Here is a 9,360-nt window from a genome sequence, read left to right on the forward strand (position 1 = left end):
TCATGGTTTTAGAATCCCTGCAACGACTACACCATTAACTGCTATAGGGTGAAAACACCACAAAGTTTAGTAAAGCAAAAAGAAAAGTTTTATTCGGCCTATACTTAAAGAGGCAAAAGTAGGAAAAGGACAAGCATGCTGCCATAGCCATGTCTGTCTGAGTTTCTGATCCCAGTTCTTAAGGATGCATCTTAATGGGCTGTATTCCGGGATCCCTTGAACGTTCCCCATTCTCCAGATACACACGCTTACACACTCACACAATCTAATCCAGTGCACCAACCTAACAGTTACCTAGAGCCTTTTATGCCCTCAGTGGTCAATTCCTCCCACTTCTTGGGACTCTTCTAAGGCCTTACCTAGGAATTACACTGTTATTTACCGAATAACCTCAGATTCCTAATGCCCTCAATGGTCCATTCCTCCCATTTCTTAAGACTCTTCTAAGACTTTACCTAGGTACTTACCTGTCATGGATTGAATCGTGCCTCCCCAAAATATCTGTGAACGTGGCTAGGTCATGATTCCCAGTATTGTATGATTGTCTACAATTTTATCATCTGATGTGATTTCCCTATGTGTTGTAAACTCTATCACTACGATATAATAAACTGGATTAGCAGCAGTTATATTGATGAGGTCTACTAGATTAGATAGTGTCTTATGCCAATCTCTTTCGAGATACAAAAGAGAGAAGCAAGCAGAGACACATAGGAAGCTCAAACCACCAAGAAAGCAGTGCCGGGAGCAGAGCGCGTCCTTTGGACCTGAGGTTCCTGTGCAGAGATGCTCCCAGACCAAGGGAAGATTGATGACACGGACCTTCCTCCAGAGGCGACAGAGAAAGCCTTCCCCTGGAGCTGACACCTTCAATTCAGACTTGTAGCCTATTATACTGAGAAAATAAATTTCTCTTCCTTAAAGCCATCCACTTGTGGTATTTCTGTTATAGCAGCACTATATGACTAAGACATTACCAAACAACCCAGACACATTTTGTGCCTCCCACAGCGTCATCTTTTGGGTCCAGAATAGATCAGCTTTCAGGGCTGCTCCAGGACTCCAGGAGAACTCTCCTGGTGGCACCAGACATGGGGGCCAGTCTGTTATCCGATCCGCCTCAGGAATTGAACGAACGACTCCTGCCTGGCTTGCCAGAAGTGTTACTGGGTGGAAACCCCAGGTTCTTGCTCGACATGATGAGTATTGTCCAATAAACAAGAGACTGAAGTGGGAAGGCAGAAAAACACCTTTATTTCATTGTGCAAGGAAAAGGAGCCATTCAGAGCTGCTGCTACCAAGACTGCTCCCTGAAGGCAAGGGGAAAAGTTACTTTTAAGGGGTTTACAGGTAGGGAGTTCATACAAGTTATGTCAGCAACATTCTTAATCATACTATGCAGGTGCAATGGGGTTTACACATAACTATGTAAAATCTGTGAGGGGGGAAGTCAAGCAAAGGAAACAGGATTCTGATGCGAAGCTGCCTGAGGTTTTCATTTGCTGATTTTTGAAAGTAGGTCACCAGGTCTTTCTTCCTAGTTCATCGTAGTCTGGAAGTTCTGCTGAAACCTGTTGAACATCATAGCAATACGAAAGCATCCACTGACAGATGGGTGGTGGCTGCGCATAAGGTACATTGGCCTGGAATCAAATCCAGGTATCTCAAATGGAATGTGAGAATTGATTGCTAGTATTTTCTTACATAGCCATGGTGGACTGTGGTTTTTTTTTTTTTTTTTTTTTTTGAGGGACTCCATTTTAATCTGTTTGATTTAAATGCTGGACACTGATTTGTTTGTCAATGACTATTAAAACCAGAATTCAATTGCATCCTTCACTTTTATAATAGAGGTATGTCATGTTCCTCATAGTCAATCTTCTAGCTTTAACAGCTGCAGACTTTGATAGAATATAGGGTCAGGGCTAAAATGATTAAGATGAAAACATATGTACATCCTGGAACAAAGACTGAAGTTGGTTCATCTTATCTGTTGATTTGGAGAATAAAATTTTTCCTTGAGACACTGGAAGAAAACCTTTGTCTTAGTTATCTAGTGCTGCTATAACAGAAATACCACAAGTGGATGACTTTAACAAAGAGAAGTTTATTCTCTCACAGTTTAGAAGGCTAGAAGTCCAAATTGAGGGTGCCAGCTCTAGGGGAAGACTTTCTCTCTGTCGGCTCTGGAGGAAGGTCCTTGTCGTCAATCCTCCCCTGGACTAGGAGCTTCTCTGCACGGGAATCTTGAGTCCAAAGGAAGCACTCTGCTCCCAGCGCTGCTTGCTGGGTGGTATGAGTCCTCGTGTCTCTCTGCTTGCTTCTCTTATATCTCAAAAGAGATTGGCTTAAAACACAACTTAATCTTGTAGACTGTCTTGCCTCTTTAACATAACTGCCACTAATCCAATCTCCTTAACATCATAGAGATAGGATTTACAACACATAGGAAAATCACATCAGATGACAAAATGGTGGACAATCACACAATATTGGGAATCATGGCCTAGCCAAAATGATGTACATATTTTTGGGGGACACAATACAATCCATGACAACTGTCAATATAAAGAATGGAAATATTTCAGACTTCTGAGGTAAGTTTAGAAGAATCAATGAAAATATGTTAATAAGAGAGTTAGCTCTTTTAATTTTTCTATTTTAAAATCAATTCTGTATGGTGGTCCAGCCACAGAAATACAGCGAAAGCTCTTCTTAGTATAAATAGCTTTTTAGCACTACCACCTTTTAGAAACTTGGAACTCCTGCCAAAGCCAATAGGGCCACCTGTCAGTATGGTGGTAGATTATCTGATAAATAGTTAATGTTTGGGCAGTGTGCTTTGTAGACATGTTGATTGGATAAACTTTGAATTGAGCTATGAAAATATTAGTATCACAAAATGCTATTATGACAGATTATTATATTGATTTAACTTAAATTGGATGTGAACCAGCTGATTTTTTTTTATTCCTGTCTATGGTAAAATTTCATCTTGCTCTATCAAAGACAATTAACCGAGGTTTTATTTGCTGTTGCAGTATGAGTAAAAATTTAATGGAAAAGCTTACCACCATGTGTACCTAGTAGTAGGAACCTGGCACTGATAGATTATAAAAGCATCATAGCAAGAAAATAAAATCTGATAGCCTGAAAATACTCTCCAAGTACATACACAAAATTTAATTTTAACTGAAATAAATATGTGAAAACTATCTGATTTTGCTGATAAAAATATACTATAATAATTTTAGTGATTAAGACAATAAAAATATTTTGAAGATGTTTTGAAATTACTGTTAATATGAGGGTATCTCTTCTGTCTAGCATGTAATTATGATTTCTCTGCCCATCCATCTGTGATGGCTGTCAAGTTTTCTTATAATAATCTCAGTTTTTTCTATTTAGCTATTTGAAGGGTCTGCAGAGGAAATCAACTATTGAGAAAAGAAAACTCGTTGTTTGAATATTTTCCAAACTTTTAGTAGTGGTTAGGAGCTAGAACTTTGGAACAAGACAAATCTGGAATCCGATTCCACTGCTGCCCCCTACTAGTAAATTAACTTGTCTAATTCTCAGTCCCTTCCTTTGTAAGGCGAAGATTAAAAAACAGAACCTATAATTTAGAGTTATTTGGGGAAAGACCTAGGGATTTCACATAATGCATTTAGGCCATTTAGTGGTACAGGTTCAATAAGAGATGTTCCTCCTCCTTCTATTTCTTTCTATTTCTCCTCTTCTTCCTTCTCCTTCTGCCATTTCCCTTCCTCCTCCTTCTCTCTCCTTTTCCTCTCAACTTGCCTCTGCCCTCTCCTACTCCCCTTTCTTTCCTCCCCCTCCCTCCTTCTTCTCTTCCTCCTTATTATTCCCCTTTATTATTATTGACAGTAGCCAAGCTAATTCTGGGCCCACATGAACAGTGCATCCAGGTTCTGCCTTCAACACATCCTAAGATGCAAGAGAAGGGTCTGAGTGGCACACACTGTGGGAAATCCACCATTATAAATTGTTGCCCTAGTTTTCCCCCTTATCCAGTCTTCCCCCCATCCACAAAGAAAACCCTGTAGCCTTTGAGTTGACTACAACTCATAGCAACACTATAGGACAGAGAAGAACTGCCCCACAGGGTTTCCAAGGAGTGGCTGGTGTTTTTGAACTGCTGACCTTTTGGTTAGCAGCAGTGGCTCTTAAACACTGTGCCAGCAGGGCTCCCACCCCAATCATCAGGGGGTGGGAAAAGTGAGAGGGATGATGTTGATTCATGCTGGGTCACTCCATTCTGGGAACCTAGGGAGGAGGGAGAAGGGATCCAGTATTAAAACATACATCTTATGAAAAGAAGCCTGCCCTTTATAGGTTCATGTGCATACAATATGTGGGTCAGAGATGATGAGTTCTTTAAAAAATTAACATTGAAGGTGTAGGTTCTTAGAGACGGTTCAGGAAAAACAAAACAAAACCACTTTCTGAAACGCATCAGCTGAAAACCTCATTAACATTCCATTCTTTTATGTATGGTGGTCAAAGAGAAACCTCTGCTTTTGATTGCTGACTTTACCACTTGTGAGACCAACCAAGTCTTCCACATCTGCACATCCCCCATACGTACTTGGAGAGCTCTGTGTGGAATTCCCTTTCCCCAGTTGCCACACACCTAGCACAGTGTTTCATGTGAAGTAGGGATACCATAAGTATTTGTTGAAATTTAAAGTATACTTATTTTTAGCTAGTAAATGGCTTCTTCAGTAATTGATGGCTTCTGGTACACCCAGACATTGAACACTTTAAGAGCACCCTTAGAAAGTGCATTTTCTGTCTCTTTCTTCTGTTCCCAGTCATCCTAGGACCAAGCTCTGTACTCATTAAAGCGTTAGCAAATATCAGGGATTAAGTGAGAAGCAGATTTCCGGCCCAGATTAGCAAATAGCATTTTTTAAACTCCAGATCATGACATGTGGTCTGACAAAGAATTTTTGGGCCTTTTCTAAAGGTCTAAGAAATGTAGTTTAAATAAACATATATTACAATTTATAATATACTTTCAAGATGAATAGAGGCATTAGTAAATTATGTTTATAATCAGGACTGTTTCAGAAATCCTAAACACCATGGACATCTTCTATCACTTTATGTAACCTGAAAAGTTTTGGGATAAATATGTTTCAAGCGGTTCACTGTATTTTATTTATGTCTGTGCATTTCACATATTAATTCAAGCCAACAAGGGGGAGGAATCTATCAAATGGTGATTCTTTATTGTAAATAGATTAAAATAACAATTTTCTAGATATGGTGCCCAATACTCTGCTCTTTTTCCAGGACATGTTTTATAGGTGATTGTTATGTCTTTGCTTATATAAGTTGTACAAGTTTGTTTTAAATCTAATTGCCACAATTTGATACTCCAGAAAATTTTCATTACAACTTGCCAGGAGATGACACTAATTTTGCATTCATTGAAGTTAGTTACCTGTTTTTGCCTTTGCAGCTATTCCATAACCATTTCTTATTTCAATGTGCCAACAGAGGATAAATATGGCTAGATATTCCACATTCTGAGGTTTCAGTTGTCAAATATGCAATTTAATGGGTTTACTGGGACAATATTACTGGGAACTATGATAAAGAATAAAGAAATGAAGCATTAACAATTGTTTCAGTATTTCCGTCTTTCCATACCAGCTGTTGCTACCCTAGCCCAGCCCCCTGGCCTGTTATCTGCTCTATTGCAACAGCTTCCTAATGCTTCCCATACGTTTTGTCTCTCACTCACCATTCCGGTTCCTTTTCCACTCCACAATTAATCATTGTAAAAGAAAATTCAGGTTTTGTTACTTCTGTCCTCAAAGCCTTTAATGATACCCCTTTGTTTATGAAATTTGGAACAGATTTCTTAGCCTCTTGTGCAAAGCTCTCTATTTTATGATCTTTTAAATTTCTCTTTTCCCTAAGGGTGCCTCTGCTCCGACCAGATTGAATAGTTCTTTGAAAAAAACTTTCTCTTCCCTACATCAATATTTTGGTTCATTTGTTCAAATATATTTGAATGCCTCTTTTCTGCCAGGTATTGTTCTGGGTTCAGTGAACAAGAGATGTGGGTGCCTGCCCAATAATGTCTATACAATATGACAGACATTATGAGATGAACACATACATGAAAGTATGATGATAGATTATGATAAATGCTATGAATGGAAAGAAAAAAAAAAGGCCTGGTTATGTCTTATTCTAGAGTATTTTGAATATATTTTTTTAACCAAATTCCCACAAACTTGGTTTCCTCTCTTCTAGTCTTAATTCTTCTCTTCTACTTGTAGTCATTTAGTGTTTACCTTGGGATTATTAATTAAATAATAATATATTTCGGCAATTATCGCTATGAATTTCATTAAACACTAAGCTTTATTTTTTGTTTTTTCCTTGTCCTATGAACACATACCAGATTTGGCCACATCCTGGTGTAGGAAAGACTCAGCTGGCTGGCCAAGCACAACTCTATCTATGTTGTGGCAAATATGGGGGACAGGAAGCTATGTGATGCCAGTGACCCTCAGTGCCCCATTGATGGCTGTTACCAATACAATACAATGGTGGTTGATTCTGAGGGGAAGTTAGTGGCAGGCTATCATAAGGCAGAATCAATTTGCAAATAATTTACCTTGTGTAATAAATTGGGCTGGAAGAAAAAAAATATCATTATTGTGATAATAAGCTTACTTTAGGAGCAGAGTAAGGACAAAGCATAGAAAGTAATGATTAGGTCAGGAAAGATGCTATAAAGATCCTCCAGAAGTGTCCTGTGCATTTAAGAGCAGTTGGGAGTGTCTGAGAGCCCCAGGAGCTATCTGCGTTAAGGGATAAGGTCACATTTTGGGCTTTGTCCTTTTAAAAATATGTCCTGGCAATGGATAAAGGCAAGAATAAAAAAAAAAAAAAGTCTTTATCAGATAGAGTTGGTCTCGAGAACAAAGGAGCAAAGACAACCTCCTGCCCACAAGAGTTAAAGTATTTTTGGCAAACAGAACTTACCTGTTTTGCTCCTATTCTTGTAAGATTCAAGAGGGCCTTTATAGATAAGGATTTCCATGTATTTATTATCTGTGAAATGTGGAGGTTGACCCTAACACTCTTTTTAGCTTGAATAGCCTCTAATTCTCTAACATACTGCTCTGAAGATAGTGGCCAGAGATGAAACAGGCCATCAATTCATTGGCCAACTAATAGATGTGAGCTTACACTAGTTTATACAGAGTGATGTTAGGGTCAACTTCCTAAAAGAAGTTATTTTATTTTTCCTTTTTTTTTCTTCTATCACAGCAATAACTTTTCATGTGTGAAGATCAATTCAATTCATCCAAGAGGCCTGAATTTGTAACTTTCAACACCACCTTCGGGAGGTTTGGCATTTTCACCTGTTTTGATATACTCTTCCAGGATCCTACTGCGACCCTGGAAAAAGATTTCCACCTGGACACCATATTCTTCCCGACGACCTGGATGAATATTTGCCACGTGTATCAGCTATTGAATTCCACTCAGCTTGGGCTATGGGCACAGGTGTCAATTTCTTTGCAGCTAATCTACATGACCCCTGATGAAAATGACAGGCAATGTGTGAGTTTTAAGATTGATAGGTTTGGTGTAATGAAGCAAAAAAATAAGCAAACAAAATGCAAATTTTCCCCTAATTAACATACATGTACTCTTAAATACATATTTTCCAACTCTTAGTTTTTGAATATTTATCTGGTGACGTACTATAGAATCAATATCAAGATTATTTTTTAATTCAACTTGAATATACCCTACTTTTCCTTTCTTTTGAATTCCCAAATTTCACCACTTAACTACTTGAAACTTCCTCTTCTTTGGCTTCTATGCGCCTTCCTCTACCAAATTTCCTTTCACCTGTCTGTCCTTATAAGCATATTTTAGTGAAATATGTATCTTGTTTTTGTTGTTAGGTACAATCAAGTCATTTTTGACTCATAGCAACCCCATGTTAGAGGCAGTAAAATGTTAATGTGAGTTTAAAATAACAGTAACAACTGTAAAGTCATTTTTCACTTTCCTATTTCAAAAAACTTTCCCAACTTTTCACTTTCAGGAAGTGGCATTTATGCACCACATTTTCCAAGAGCATTTCATTATGACATGAAGACAGAAGAGGGAAAACTCCTCCTCTCCCAACTGGATTCCCATCTATACCGCTCTGCGGTGAATTGGTCTTCTTATGCCAACAGTATAGAAGCATGCTCAACAGAAAACAAGGAATTTAAGGGTGCTGTCTTTTTTGATAATTTCACCCTCGTGGAGCTCAAGGGAGTCACAAGAAATTATACAATTTGTCACAGAGACCTCTGCTGTCATCTAAGCTGTAAGATGTCTGAGAAGAGGTCAGATGAAGTTTATGCCCTCAGGGCATTTGATGGACTACACACTGTTGAAGGAACCTATTATCTATAGGTAATGCATGTTTTGGTGGCAGGAGTGTTGCCAGAATAAAAACAAGACACCTAATTAAATTCGAATTTCAGATAAGTGGCTTTTTTTTTTTTTTTTTTTTAGTGTGTGTATATGTCCCCCAGGTTAGGACATATTTATGCTGAAAATTTGTTATTTATCTAAAATTCAAATTTAACCAGATATACTGTATTTTTATTTGCTAAATATGATAACCCTAGATGTTAGTCTAATTTGAAACCGGTTGAAAAAAAAACTGAACATTTATTTGGGAAAACAATTTTAAAAATTATGCCGTAATCAAATTACAGATAATTTTAACAGATAATTGCCCTGTGAAATCTCCTGCCTGAACAAATTAGCCATTTCCCTATATGTTTACTAATGTCCACCCTGCTTTATACAGACCTTGACACTAAGTATGCTCCTCCAGAGAGATAGAGGTGACCTCTGAGATTGTACAGTAGATTGCTTCATTGCTGTTATGAATCAGATATCCCACCCAGTATAATTCAATCCAGTGCCAGGGAACTGGAGACATTGTGAGCAGCAGAAAGCGCTCTTGGCCTCCTCTGCTACCGTCTTTCCTGGATTCTCTCCTCAGGGGCTATGACTTGTCTGATTCAATGATTATACCTGTGCCCTGGGCTCCGCTGTCTGCCTGAGAGATTCTGACGCCTTCTCTCCTCATCGCCTCAGATTTGCTCTTTTTTAGCTTCTTTTTTCTCTCTCCTAGACAATCGTCTGGAGGCTGTCTTACTAAGCTGTTGGCCTCAACTTCTTTCTTCCCAGTCTTCACCTTAAGCACTCTTCTGCAAGACGTCTGCCCCTTTCTCTCTGTTATGTTGTTCTATGCCATCAAGTCAATTCCGACTCATAGTGACCCTGTAGGGCAGA

At 38.6% G+C, this 9,360-nt stretch overlaps 1 pseudogene; it reads left to right on the plus strand.

Annotated features, from left to right (window-relative positions):
- The first annotated feature begins 961 nt into the window (after positions 1–961).
- On the plus strand, positions 962–8,560 carry LOC101353197 (pantetheinase-like; annotated as a pseudogene).
- The last annotated feature ends 800 nt before the right edge of the window (positions 8,561–9,360 follow it).

This window comes from Trichechus manatus, unplaced genomic scaffold (genome assembly GCF_000243295.1).
Source record: "Trichechus manatus latirostris isolate Lorelei unplaced genomic scaffold, TriManLat1.0 scaffold00002, whole genome shotgun sequence".
Lineage (NCBI taxonomy): Eukaryota > Metazoa > Chordata > Mammalia > Sirenia > Trichechidae > Trichechus > Trichechus manatus.